This window comes from Balaenoptera musculus, chromosome 7 (genome assembly GCF_009873245.2).
Source record: "Balaenoptera musculus isolate JJ_BM4_2016_0621 chromosome 7, mBalMus1.pri.v3, whole genome shotgun sequence".
Lineage (NCBI taxonomy): Eukaryota > Metazoa > Chordata > Mammalia > Artiodactyla > Balaenopteridae > Balaenoptera > Balaenoptera musculus.
The window spans coordinates 94,392,172-94,407,201 of NC_045791.1; positions in this window are offsets into that span (position 1 = coordinate 94,392,172).

Below are 15,030 nucleotides of genomic sequence, written 5' to 3' on the forward strand. Positions count from 1 at the left end.
CAGGACCAGTAACAGGGGCTCCTCTTGAAACAAAGTCTCCCTTGATTGCATCACCCTCATTGCACTGATCTCCTTATAGCCACGTTCTGTGTGCATATCTCACTGTACACTGGGCTGACACTCACATTTACATTCACATGTAAATGCCTTTTATCTCTTAGTGAACAGTGGGCACCTTGATGACCAAACTGTGTTGGCTGGATGTGATGGAAAATCTGTTTTGGGGTCAGATGGACCTGATTAAAATTCATGCTCTGCCATTTGACCTTGGAAAGCATTGCTTGTTTTTTCTGCGCTTGTTTCCACGAATCTAAAATGAGGATAAAAACAGTCTGTGTCAGAGACCGCCAGTTGCTTCCCAGTATCTATTTCTCTCTTCTTCCTTTAGTAATAGAATCACTTGAATTTTAGCTGGAATAGCAGCCTAAATTCCCAACCCTTGCAGTTAAATATAGCCTTGTGGCTTAATTTGGCTAATGTGAGTGGTAGCGATGTGAGCAACTTCCAGGTCATGCCTTAAAAGAAAGAGGCATGAGTTCCCCTCTTCCTTTTCCCCTTCTGATGGCTGGAATGCTAATGTGATGGCAGGAGCTAGAGGAGGTATGTCATAGCCAAGATGGAAAATGCTTGTTAAGGTTTTCAGAGTCACCCTACCAGGTTTAGATTGTCTATAGACTGTTACATGAGAGAAATAAACTTCCTTGTTTAAGTCATTCTTAAATTGAGTCTTTGTTACAGCAATCAAACATGTATCCTAACTAATACAAAAGTTGGCATCTGGAAGTGGCACTGCTTTAAAAGCCTAAAACAAGTGGCATTGGTTTGGAAATTGGACTGCAGGTAGCAAAGAAAACTATTGTACACTGGTAATCTGGTGACCATTGCTATGATACAGCAAAACGTATGGCATATCTGTCATCTATGATGCCTTGAAATGTCATCATATGCTAACAGAGCCTGTAGCTCACAGAAACTAGCGTGTTTTGGCTTCTGCTTGCTGCTACTAGTAAAGTCCCCCAAGAGAAATGCACTCAGGCAGTGAGTTGTAAACGGTGGTTTGAAAGAGGCAACCTTAGCAAGGGCTGTACCTGTGGTCCCAAACCTTTCTCAAGCACACCCAGTTCTGTAGACAGTGGAAGCCAGCCCAGTGGGCAGAATAGGGAAGTTCTCTTCACAGCCAAGCATATTTTTTCTGGCGACCTCAAGGCAGCCACCAACAGTTTGAGAGAAAACAGGAAGAACACCAAGTCTAGAGTATTCAAGCATAAAAATGGTGAGACAGTTGGCTGTGGTTACACAAATATGAAATGTATCAGAAGCCTTGGGAGATTTTGAGGGTGTTACATTGGCAAAGAAACTACAAACCTGGTCAGCAAAGACTGGTTTGATCCCCCAGTTGTCCCTAGCCCCCCAAATCTGCACCAGCAGAAGGAGGACTGTGAAAGTTGTAACATCTGCAAGGACAGCGTGGTCTCAAGTGCAACCACAGGGGATGTCGGGTGAGAAATAACTTCCCAGGAGGCAATGCCAGAGGCCACGAAGGAGAGTAGACAGTTTCCCAGCACTGGGGATGAGCTGCCCCAGAACTTACTCCACTGCGGGGAAGCAGCATTGCAATTCCTGTCCAACTAGATTCAGTGACTGTTAAAGATCAGGTAACTGCCAGGTGTTTGCCATTCTTTCCTGTTCTGAAGTTTATCCTGTTCCTCCTCCACTGTTATCTCAGGGAGGGGGAGGGCCAGATTACCTGCCTTTTGGTTCACAGGGCTCTAGACTCTGAGGATCCATCCACACCCAGGCCCTCAGAGATCCTGGGCTCTCAGCTGGAGCTGTGTCCGGATGGAACTCTGCCTTGCCTCCCTTTGAAGGGTGCTAAATGTGTTCTTTGTGAGGGGTGGCCAGGTGGTGGGCTCTGGCAGAACAACATCTATTCTCCCCTTCTTCTTCCTCTGCTAGTAATTCCTCACAATTTTAACGAAGTGCAGGATTATATTTCCCAGTTTCCTCTGCAGATAGCATGGCCATGTGACTAAGCGTGGCCAATGGGATCTGCCCAGCAATGTTATATGCAACCTTTAAGCGTGCCCTTAGGAGGAAAGGGCAGATTTTCCTTCTCCTACTGACTGGAATTATGATATGGTGGTGGGAGCTGGATCAGCCATTTGGACCCAATGGTGGAAGAGGCAGATTGAAAATAATAGAATCTCCTCCACTCCCCATCTCTGGACTGTTATGTGATAAAGAGAAATAAACTTCTATCTTGTTTAAGCCACTGACCCATTGACTAATGCATCTACTAATGCCATCTTACTAATGCATTTACATCGTGGGATCGGGGTAAGGTTAGAAATTACAAGTGTATATAATGCTGCTTCACATTTGTGCAGTGCTGAATATCTACTAGACACTGCAAAACACATTGTGTGCAGGATCCCATGTAATCCCTCACAACCCTATGTGGTAAATTCTTTCATTATGATGATGCTGCAGGTCAGAAGATCAAGGCACGAAGGGATTAAGTAACTTGATCAAAATCTCAAAGCTAGTGAGATGAAGTCCAGGGTCAAACCCAGTGTTTCTAGACTAGCACCACACTCTCAGCCTCTAAGCTTAATGTAAATGAAGCACAGGCCTGGCATGTAATATATGCTCAGTAAGTGTTTACTATAATTATTACCTCGCCACCTGGTCCCAGTCTCCCTAGCCCTCCAGCTACAAGGTTCTGAAAGCAGGCAGGCTGGAGGGTGGGGTGGGAGCTCTGACTCTCCAGTAGTCATCTCATGGTGGCATCAAGGTTGGGATGGAGGAGGGCTCAGCTGGGGCAGACACCAGTGCTGCACAACACTAAAATCATAGTGATTTTCCAGTTGTTAAAAAAGGAGCTCCTACACCTGCTCTTGTGGCCAGCCCAGGCCCACCCATCCTCTTCAGCAGGGTGAATCAGCAGAAGGTACTGGCTTTTGCTGGGAAATAAATACTCTGGGTGTTAGAGTTTTGTCTCTGGTCATGATATCATATTTCTTGAAACCCTACATGTCGGCTCTCTCTCAAAACTGGGTGTAATAAGGACACTGCCCTCTGACCCTAGGGGGAATTTGGCTGCCATCTCTGGATAGCTGATTTGTCTAGGACATGGGGTCGGGATCCTGTTTAAGTGTTATTTTTATATCAGGAGGAGTTAAGCAGCTTGGGGAAGCCAAGAGAGTAGCCTGGATGAGACCATTACTAATAAATCACAAATGGGGTCCCCTGTGCCAGAGTGGTTGGCAGGCTGTGAGAGCAGCCTTCATGCCAGTCACCCAGACTCCAGCTCCTGTCCTGTCTGTGTGACTAAAACCTAGCAGCATCTATGCCAGTGTCCTAAGGACCTGGACAGAACCAGCACCTTGTTACTGCAGTTTAGTCTGCCCCACAGGCCCCATTACTGAGCCTTTTTCTGTCAGCTGTTGGAGATTGAAGTGGACAGATGATGCTTTTGTCTACCCAGGATCCATTTCACCCCTCTTTTGGCAACCCCCAAGTTTTCTTTCAGGGAACCACATTTCCTCTAATCTCAGAGCACCTGATTTTCAGAGGAGCTTAACCATGGATTCCAGGAAGTATACACCTGACTCAGACTTAGCCAATGAGCACATCAAATTCCCCTGACCACAGTGAGGGAGGTATTGACCGAATTAGCCCAATAAGGGTGAACCCTGGGACTTTTGCTGCCGATAATGGGAACTCTTTTCCACTGGATTTGGAGCTGTGAGGATGTAAGTGTGGAGATTCTGCTACCATGCAGAGTGGAGCTGCTTGAGAATGAAGATAAAACAGAGGGCAAAAGAACCACAGTATGATGAGAAAGACCAGGTCCTCCGGACATTCACTGAGTCCCTGGATCAAACTGTACCTGAAGACCTTACACTGGGTTTTTTCTGTTACATTAACCAATAGAATCCTTTTTTGTTTAATGCAGTTTTTTTATAGTTCCTTTTTAAAAAATTTTATTTATTTATTTGTTTATTTAGGCTGCACTGGATCTTCATTGCGGCGCACAGGCTTCTCTAGTTGCGGCGCATGGGCTCTAGAGCGCACGGGCTCAGTAGTTGCAGCGCACAGGCTTAGTTGCGGTACGTGGGATCTTAGTTCCCTGACCAAGGGTCGAAACCGGGCCCCCTGCATTGGGAGCGTGGAGTCTTAACCACTGGACCACCAAGGAAGTCCCTGTTTAATGCAGTTTGAATTGAGTCTTCTCAATTTTCACCTACAGCTGAAAGAGCTCCCATACCAGAGTTAACAAAGAAACAAGACCAAGACACTTGCAAAAGCTTCTGGGCATGATGTTCATTCATTGCATCTTCCCAAGAAAAAGTGCACATTTGAAAATGCAATCAGGGTAATCAACAGGGTGTTGGGGGACAGGAGATAAAAAGATACTTTGATAAAATACAGTAAAAGAAGAATTGGAATGGGACAAAGTTAGTGAAGGAAGGCCTCCTAAAGAAGGTGAGTTTGGATATGGAAATAATAATCATGACAACAGCAACTATTTGCTGAACCCTAACTATGTACTAGGCACCAGATTAAGCAGTTTACATATGTGGTCGTATAATATTTTGAAATAATCCAAATTGAGGGGTACTTCTTTCTACTCTCTAGCCCTTTTCTCATTCAAGTTAGAGTTTCCTTGTTTATGGTCTCAAGGAAGAAATGATACAATGTAAAGAAGAGCTCTTCTGGCTTTTGAGTGTCAAAAGTGAGGCCTTTGGGGAGGAAAGGTAATGCCTTTGGCTTAAAGAAAAGATTAGAGAGCTTTGGCAGGCTAGGTTATTCAGAAAACATATTCCAATAAAAACAATTTAAAATGGTGAATAAGATATAAAGAGCATCTTCTTAAAAGCACTGAAAAGACAAGACAGTAAAGACTAGGCCCAAGCGAAAGGAAAGTAGGCACACAGTGAAGTTAGTGAGAAAAGAAGTGGCTTTGCTCTAGGGTATCTGCCAATTCTAGCAAGAGCCATGTGGGATTATGGAGGCCAAGGACCCATACAAGTTGGGAGTACGATAGGAGATCCCATCTATAAAAAACTGGTATCTCAAAGGACCACATCCTCGGAGTAAATATAATCCAGAAGCACACTAACTCTTACATAGATTTACAGTCAACTCTTTCCTCATCTGAATGGTTCAGAGAGTGTCAAATTTTGAACTTGGTTTAAGGTGGTAAGGTCAGTAATCACCCCAGGGCCTGGCAGAAGCAAACAACAAATGTTCCCTGGAAAAATGTTATCTCTTCCAAAGCCACGAATTATTCCAACAACATCCAGCACATAGTTGAAAATAATTAGATACACAAGGAAACGAGGAACTGTGAACAAGAGCCAGCAGAAAATACACGTAGCAGGAATAAACCCATAAGAATTTCAGAAACTGGAATTATCAGACACTTTATTTATAACAAATGCTTCTTATGTTTAATAAAATAGGAGACGAGTTTGAAAAGGCATGGAGCAAATGGGAAACTATAAAAAGCAGCAGAACACATTTTTTAAAAAAGCAAATAGAACTTCTAGAAATGAATGAAAAATACAGAAGTGAAAGGAAAAACTTAATAAATGAATTTAACAACAGATGAAACACAGCTGAAGAGAAAACTGAATGTTAGAAGTTACCCAGAGTGTAATACAGAAAGTTTAAAAATATGCAAAAATACGTATGAAAGAGAATGAGAGACGTGGAGGTTAAGCAGAAAAGCCTAAAACATATTTAAATAGAGTCTCAGAAGGAGAGTAGAGAGAGAATGGGGTAGAAGTGCTATCTGAAGAGATTAGTTGATATTTTCTGGAACTGATAAACAATAACAATCCCTAGATTCGAAAAGCCTGTGAATCCCCAGGAGGATAAATGAAAGAAACCCACATATAGAAACATCACAGTGAATTGCAGAAAACCAAAGAGAAAAAAATTGAAAGTAACAGAAAAAAAGATCACTTTCAAAGAAATGACAGTCTAATAGCTGACTTCTCAGTATATAATGGAAACCCAGAACTTAGTAGAGCATCTTCAGAGTGCTGAAAGAAAGTAACTTCCAACTTATAATTTTACACACAGAGAAAATTTATAAGGAAGATAAAAAATTTTATTTTATGACAAACAAAAACAGAGTTCACCTCAGTAAAGGAAATTTTCTAAAGAATATGCTTCAGAAAGAAAGTGATTCTACAAGTTAGATCTGAGAACTAAAAGGAATAAACAGCAAGGAAAGTGGTAAAAATGTAGATGAATCTAAATGAATCATAACTGCAAAAAACAAAAAAACAAAAAAACCTTAAGAATTATAATGTCCTGTGAGGTTAGAATTAAAATACTGCCAACCATAACATACAAACCAGGGGTGGTGAAAATGGAGTATTTAAAGTATTTGAAAATCCTTGTGTTATCTGGGAAGAGGAAAAATTTTGATTAACTTTAGATTTTGATATTTTAATCGTGCATGCTGCAATGTCTAGAAAAAGCCCTAAAAGAATAGAAACAGGGGCTTCCCTGGTGGCGTAGTGGTTGAGAATCTGCCTGCCAATGCAGGGGACACGGGTTCCTGGTCTGGGAAGATCCCACATGCCGCAGAGCAACTAGGCCCGTGAGCCACAATTACTGAGCCTGCGCGTCTGGAGCCTGTGCTCCGCAACAAGAGAGACCGCGATAGTGAGAGGCCCGCGCACCGCGATGAAGAGTGGCCCCCACTTGCCGCAACTGGAGAAAGCCCTCGCACAGAAACGAAGACCCAACACAGCCATAAATAAATAAATTAATTAATTAATTAAAAAAAAAAAGCATACAAAAGGATACATTTTTTTAAAAAAAAGAATAGAAACACAGTAAATAAAAGAAGGAAGAAACGAGAGAGAAAGAAACAACAGAACAGATGGGACAAATAGAAAGCACAAAAGATTTCAGAGACTAAATATGAAATAGCGTGAGACATCTTTAGCCCCAAGAGGATATGAAGATCTCTTGGTCTGGCAGGAAGAGAAGAGTTAGATGGGAAGCAAGAGTGAGCAGATGTGAGTCCCTGAGGCGGGGGAGCCTGCCCCTGCCTCCTCCCCCCGGCTGGTTTGTTTGGTATCTGAGAGCAGAGGTGGCCTCTGCCTTGATTCTTGGGTAAAATCCAAAGTAAAAAGTGTTATGTGGTGTGTGTGGGGAGATAGGCCCTTAGATCACTTTACAGTGTTTCCCCAAACCCAGCCTGGTAAGGGAGCAACATCCCTTGGATCCTAGCAGCCAAGAGAATGCAGCAGGAGACCCGGCCTTTGGAAGTCCCATGACGTTTTGTGCGCCCAAGGGTGGAACAGAAGTGGAGAGAGAAAGAGAGGATGAGAATGAGGAACAGCACAATAGCAACCTGTATGGCCCAGCAACTAAGGACCAGATGGTGTGATGAATGCCTCAGTGGATGCCAGGTTGGACAGATGATGACTGAGAACCAAATACCTACTCTCACGCCCCAACCTCAGCCTTGCACAAGTACTCAGGAACTGAGACACAACCCCAGGGGAGTTGAGGAGACCCTGAATTCACTGAGATTAAATTCCTCAGAAGGCAGGCTGTATCAGTATCAGGCACAAGTAATAGAAAACTCAATTTGAATTGGCTTAAACAAGATGGAGATTTATTGGTTCACTTAACAGGGTGTCCAGGGGCAGGCTGGTCTTCCAGAGCCACTTTGATCCAGTGGCTCTGATATACTTTCCCTTGATTGTCTTAGCTCTGCTTTCCTCCAGTGCCAGCATCAAGTTCTGAGGTGGCAGCAGCAGTTCTGGACTCCTTATCGATGCCCAGCAACATCCAGAGGAAAAGAGACAATCTTTTCCTGTACTTTCTTTTCAGAGAAGGAAACACCTTCCAAAAGCCCTCGGCAAACTTCTCTTTTTTTTTTTTTTTTTTTTTTTTTTTTTTTTTTTTAATGAACTGGTCTAGAGCTAATTAGGTGATAGTTTCTATTTTTTTTTTTTTTTTTTTTTAAAGGGGAAGAGGAGGAAATGAGGAGTCTTTTTTTTTATTGATTGATTGATTGCTTGCTATGTTGGGTCTTCGTTTCTGTGCTAGGGCTTTCTCTAGTTGCGGCGAGCGGGGGCCACTCTTCATCGCGGTGCGCGGGCCTCTCACTGTCGCGGCCTCTCTTGTTGCGGAGCACAGGCTCCAGACGCGCAGGCTCAGCAATTGTGGCTCACGGGCCTAGTTGCTCCGCGGCATGTGGGATCCTCCCAGACCAGGGCTCGAACCCGTGTCCCCTGCATTGGCAGGCAGACTCTCAGCCACTGCGCCACCAGGGAAGCCCCAAACTTCTCTTTGTATCTCATTAGCCCAAAATGAACCACATACTCATTCCAGAACCAATCCCTGTCACCAGGAAAGCACGTTTAAGACGAATCAGGGTTCATCCTTGACTGAGGTCAATTCTCCCAGTGGCATGGCTGCTACAAAATAAGGAGCAATGGAATGGGTATCGCAGAACGACCACAGCTACAGCCCTCCCCTTTAGTTGCCCGATATTCACACACATCCTCTGTGCTACATTACACACAACTTCAGAAATGTCCATACCTAACAAAATGCACTCATGCCCTTCTAAGAAAGATACCACCCAAACTTCATCCCATTATGTATCCAGGTGCAAACCCAGCATCTCTGGGGGATGTGCAGACCTCTCCATCAAGTCAGTTATGTGCACCTGGATTTAAAAGAAACCAGGTGGGGGAATGAGGTGATAGCTTCTTGTTATGTGCGTTTGGAAAACTCTGAGCTTCCGCGTCCTTGGGTATTTAATGAGACTAATAATGGCTGCTATGCAGGCTGTGATGCCAATTTAAACTAAATAATGACAAAAATAAACCAATATGAGTTGTGTGTATTCATTTCTCATCTGCTGATCATAATAAATGTGCTGCCTTTGCAGCTGATATGCCAAAATCCTGGAGCTCAAAGTGACGCACTTTAATTAGCAAAAGACCTGGTATTTTCCCCTGGGATTAACCCCCACCCCACCCCACCCGCAACTCCTTCTTGGAGTCTGTTCCCTACACAGTCAGCTCTTTCGTGCTGGACTACAGTCCCACTGCCCTGCTGTCCTGTGCATTTGCCACCCTCTCCATTGGCTGAGGCCCCCCCACTGTCCACCCCACTGCCTGTGCCATTTCCTTACTCCTCTGGCCACAGACCTCTGTGGCTTCTGTCTCTCTCTTTGGCCAACAGAAATTTTCCATCTGCTTCAGGTCAGCTATTTCAAATGGGTTCCCATAGTCGAAATTCTGGCCCCTAGTAATACCCTTCATTCCCTTGTATCAGAGCCGTCTCCTTCCCAGAGTTTCAGGGTATGGGGTGCGGACTGAATTCTGGTCAAGTACAGCCTCACTTCCCACCTGGATTCACAGCATCCTCCAGCATCCCGGCCCTGCTGCCCAGTACAGCCTCCTCTACCAGATTTCTTTCACACACAGTGACTTTGCCTCCAGGCGCATTAGCTCGCTTGCTCTCCCCTAGACCCCCTTCCCAGTCTACCTTCATCAGGAAGTCCCAGCCCACCAGCTGCACGTTTGTTCATTTATTTTTTTAATTAAAAAAATTAATTTATTATTTATTTGGCTGCGGTGGCTCTTAGTTGCGGCACACAGGATCTTCATTGTGGCATGTGGGATCTTTCTTTGCGGCACGCGGGCTCAGTAGCTGCGGTGCGCAGGCTTCTCTCTAGTCGTGGTGTGCGGTCTCCAGAGCGCGTGGGCTCAGTAGTCGTGGCACACGGGCTTAGTTGCCCCGCGGCATGTGGGATCTTAGTCCTCTGCGTTGGAAGGCGGATTCTTAACCACTGGACCACCAGGGAAAATGTCAAGTTTTCTCCTGCAGAGCCCCAAGGTAGCATGCAAACTCCAGTGGACATCTGTCCTAAGCAGTCCTAGTTTACCTAGAGGCACAGGGGACATTTAAGGGGAGTCTGGGCCTCAACAGAATTTCTGTTCTGCCCAGCCAACAGTGTCACACTTCCTGTGTAATTTTCAGCAAATCACTTACATTCTTTGAGCCTTGATTTCTACATCCCTAAGATGGCTAAAGCAGTGCTGAGAGGGAAATTTATAATGCTAAATACTTACATTAGAAAAGTGGGGAGAAGGAAGATAGGAAAGATATTTTTAGCAATACAGAAAGATATTCAGGACACATTGTTAAATGGAAAAAGCAAGATGCAGATGGTGTACATTGTATGCTAACTGCCTTTTATATAAGAAAGGGAACTGGAATATACATTTTTATTTCTTGACTCTGCACAAAGAAACACTGGTAAGATACATGAAAAAATAAAAGTGGTTGCCCATGGGATTTGACAGGAGATGGGCTGGGGAATAGGGATGTAAGAAAGTGGGGTAGTTGGGAACTAGGTGGGAGGAAGATTTCCATGCATATTTTGTAGTATTGCCCTGATTTTCTGAACCTTATAATGTGCTACCCATTCAAAAGAACAGAACATTTTTGCTTTTTTAAAATGTAAAGCATAAAGATAAAAACAAACAAAGTCATAATCTCCCCGCCAGATAATCCCTGTTGACATTTAAAAAATAATAATATACACACATTGTTAGAAAATTCCAAAGCAGTGTGCAGAGGTATAAAATTGAGAAGTAAATCTCCATTTCCCATTGCCCCAAAGGTAGTGCCTGTTAAGAGTCTCTTGTGTTTCCTTCCAGAAATTTACCCGTTTATAGGATTTAACCGGGTGCACTGTGATTGTTCTTTCTTTTTCTTTCTTTCTTTCTTTTTTTTTTTTTTGGCTGCTCACATGGCTTACAGGATCTTAGTTGCCCCACCAAGGACTGGGCCCACCCGCGCCCTCCCTGCCACACCCCGCAGCCCTGTCAGTGGGAGCACGGAGCCCTAACCCCTGGACTGCCAGGGAATTCCCAGTTCTTATTTTCTTCATGAGCAGTATGTCTTGACCACATCAGTACATGCAGAGATCTTATATTTTATGGTAGTATTTGCTGTAATATAAGTAATTATTTCCCCATTAACATTTAGATTGTTTATAGCTTTTTAAAAAAAGCCATTACCAGTGATATACTAGTGAGCTGTCTTATTTAAACATCTTAAATTTTTAATTTTTATAATTTGAACTTAGATGAGGTAAAAATGATGCATTTGAGTCTTCTGTAGAACATGATAGTTTTCCATGATGCTACATTTCTTTTCCTCAAGTATTTAAAAATATCTGGGTGGGGGGACCGGTGGAGAGAGAAAGAGACAGAGAGAGACTAATTGTCAACACCCACCCATTAATGAAGCCTCCTAAGGGAAAGCAGTGCTGAATGCAATGCTGCTTTTGAACACAGACCAACCAGTTGGTCTCTAATTGCTATTAGCCCAGAGAGATAAAGTGCCCCGCCCAGAGCCAGGCTGGGACACCGCTCGCCCTGCACCCACACAGTGCTCTTTCTCCTGAGCAGCCTGTCCCTCCAGTCAGTCCCTTGGTTACCCCATCTCTGTTGGCAGCTGTCACTCTTCCTGTCCCACTGTGACTCTCTCCGCCCTTTACTGGGCGGTCTGGAGGTTGCCTCGAATCTGCTCCTTAGGGTCTGGGGCCCTCTGCTGGCATTGAGGATTCACCATAATCGTTAAAGCACCGCCCGACCTGCACTGAATTTAGAGCTCGTTCATTCCCACCCCCAAAGTCATATGGGGAAACTGAGGCAGCAAGTGGGGAAGTGACTTGATCAAGAACACAAAGCAAATAAGCTCCTCGGACCGGAACTTGGGGCTTCTGACCCTTCTTCCGGCACTATTTTCAGCACACCATCGTTGGAAGGAATGAAGGAGATGTAGGAGATGGCAGACTGGATGCCCAGGCTGGGAAAGTCCAGCTTCCACACATATCCTCAGGAGCTCCCTGTCAGGCAGGGGAGCTCTGGATTGGAAGGACTGAATGTTGAGCTGGACTTTTCCGCTGCGGTACTCTGGGGCAGTGACCCTACTGCCCTTTCTGGGATGCCTCATTTCTCCCATCAGAGCGTGGATGGGTTTAATGATGCCCTAGGCATGGGCTGTGCTTCCCCAAACACCATCATTTGCAGCTTCCTTCCCAGATTTTGCCATATCCATGCACCACTCAGACTATAATTTGCTTAATACTTTTCTTTAAATTGTCTCATTTTAAACTTAAAAGTCTGAGTGAATGCATCACCTTCCCCTGGGTAATGACCCATAGATGCACCTAGTTCCCTAGGAACTGTCTTTCAGTCCTTGTTGTCTTCATTTGGGGCAAGAAGACTTGATCCTCACCCTGAATTCTTCACTTATAAAAACAACCATTACTAGGGAATGAGAATCTCGTATCTTTCAGATACTGACCTTGCTCTGAGTCTTCACTATGGTATTTAATCCTCATTACAGCTCTGTGGGAGTATCTATTATCCTCATGAGAGATCAAGGCATAGACAGCCTAGTTATTTGCCCAAGGTCTCACAGCTGGGAAATAGTTGAGCTGAATTTGATTACACTCTACTTCCAAAACCAATTGATGTAAACTTGCTTGTCTTTTGAAATTAAGAGTAAAATGATGCCAAGTGAAGAGGTAATGACCAGGGCAGCGTCTGTGCTATGGAGGGACTCACTGTGCAGGAGGAAGGCATACGACAGACGGCAGACACATGAGTACAGTAGGGTAGGCCATGCGTAATAGGCATGGGCAAAGTGCAACATCCCGGCATGTAGGAGTATAAGAAGATCAGAGAAGGTGTGGGCCATAAGTCCCGGGGGTGGCGGCAGAGCGGGGAGATGGAGCGGGTAAGAGAAGCATTCCAGGCCCTGCTTTTCTGATGCCATGGCGAATGTCATTGACACTACTGGGTACCCTGTGGCCCCTTCTGATCACTTACAGTTTGTCCAGTAACGTTTATCCATGGGAGACCTTCTTGATGGGGAGGCTCTGCCTGGGGCCTTCTCCTGGTGTAGTGCTGGGTCACTATGCGATAGGAAATCAGGGTGGGAGTAAGGGTGCATGCAGAAGCACAAGCTGGACTCATAGTTCTGCCGCTTGATGACTATGACCTTGGCCTCAGTTTCCTCATCTGCCAAATGTCCCATGGTTAACACAGAGATGTACCGTGTTTCCCCTTCCTGGAACAACTTGCTGCCCATCTATGGGGAGTGGGGTCAGCAGCCTCCAGCTGTCAGCTCCTTGAGGGTCAGATGCAGAGAACCCAATTTCCCCTTCTAGGGGCTGCCCACACGTCTGATGACTGAGTGATGTAGGGGTGGAGTGGCCCAGCCATTTTAACCCAATGACGGACACTGTGGTGGGCAAAACTCCCTCCGGAGCTCAAGGCTCCAGTGTCGATGGAGGCTTTGTGGAGACCGCATCGCAGTTCCACTTCTGCCTCTGCCCAGTGCTGCCTGCATCTCGTCTCTTTCACAGTGGCTGATCCCAAATAAACCCTTTGCACCCCAGACGCCATCTCAGCATTTGTTTCTGGAGAATCCAATCTGTGACATATCCATTTTACACACCCAGGACAAAGGAGGCATGCCGACAGTTTTGATGAAATGAGGCTGGTTGTGAATCCAAATGTGAGACTTGTCCAGCTCATCAGGACCTACCTTCTGGCCAGTCCAAGAGTCATTTTTGGAGGAGGCACTGAAGGCAGCAGGAAGGTCAGGTAGCAGTGTTCGGTGATAGCCTCGCTGCGTGATCTGGCCCTCATAGAACCAGGGCAAATCATTTGAAGACATGAGGGCTGAGGGGCAATTGAAGGAGGCTTCTTGAGAGAGAATGGTGCTGAGGAAGATGGCCGGTATTTCTGGCACTGCATCACCTTAGTTAGTAGCTCCACAGACATATATTGAACACATATCACATGTGAGAGCTTGTGCTAGGAAGTGAAAAGTTTTGGAGAAAAGCCTTGGGGAATTTCTATGACTCTGACCGTCCGCAAGAGCTATTCCCCAGCCCCATGAGCTCTGGACGTTTTCCTAATCAGTTCTCTCCTTATTTGATTTCTTTTCACTGAATAGCTGAAGACTCTATAATAAGAATGAGCTTCAGCCAAAGAGTAAATAACTAAGCAAAAAACTCAAAATGCTTCTTCACCATTGAATATCATCAACTACTTATACGATTTAAAATCCTCTTCTGATCCCTCCAGCTGCACCCACTGTTTCTACTGCATAGTATTTATTATGAAAATAACTTTTTGGGGGCTTCCCTAGTGGGGCAGTGGTTGAGAATCTGCCTGCCAATGCAGGGTACATGGGTTCGAGCCCTGGTCCAGGAAGATCCCACATGCCGCGGAGCAACTAGGCCCGTAAGCCACAACTACTGAGCCTGCGCGTCTGGAGCCTGTGTCCCGCAACAAGAGAGGCTGCGACGGTGAAAGGCCCGCACACCGCGATGAAGAGTGGCCCCCACTTGCCGCAACTAGAGAAAGCCCTCGCACAGAAACGAAGACCCAACGCAGCCAAAAATAAATAAATTAATTAATTAATTAATTTAAAAAAAATAACATTTTGGGTGCTCTTTTTGTCATTTGGCATTATTTTATAGAGACTGTTCTTTGTTTCAATACAATGAACGTATTTGTCATTTTAATGCCTGCACAATATTCTATTGTATGATCAGATCATACTTGGTTTAACTACACCCTATTGCTAGCTAAGTACCGCATAAGCTTCTAGATCTTCACTGACATAGAAAAATGTATAATTACATTTGCATGCATAGAGTATGTTCTTTTTTTCCTCTTAGGTAACTTACACTGGGTACCACCCCAGAGGTAAAATCATGCAAGGTATATGATCAGTTTTGTCAGCATGCCCTCTGGAAAGCATGGTCAAATTTATAGTGCCACCAGCAATACGCAAGGGTTTTCTCTACACCTTTGCCAGTTTTGAGTTTTACACCTTCTAAAATTTTGTTGTTAATTTAACAGGTTGATGTTCTTCTTGGTTCTAATTTTTATTTTTTTCATAATTCTTTTTTTTTGTATTGGAGTATATTCGCTTTACAATGTT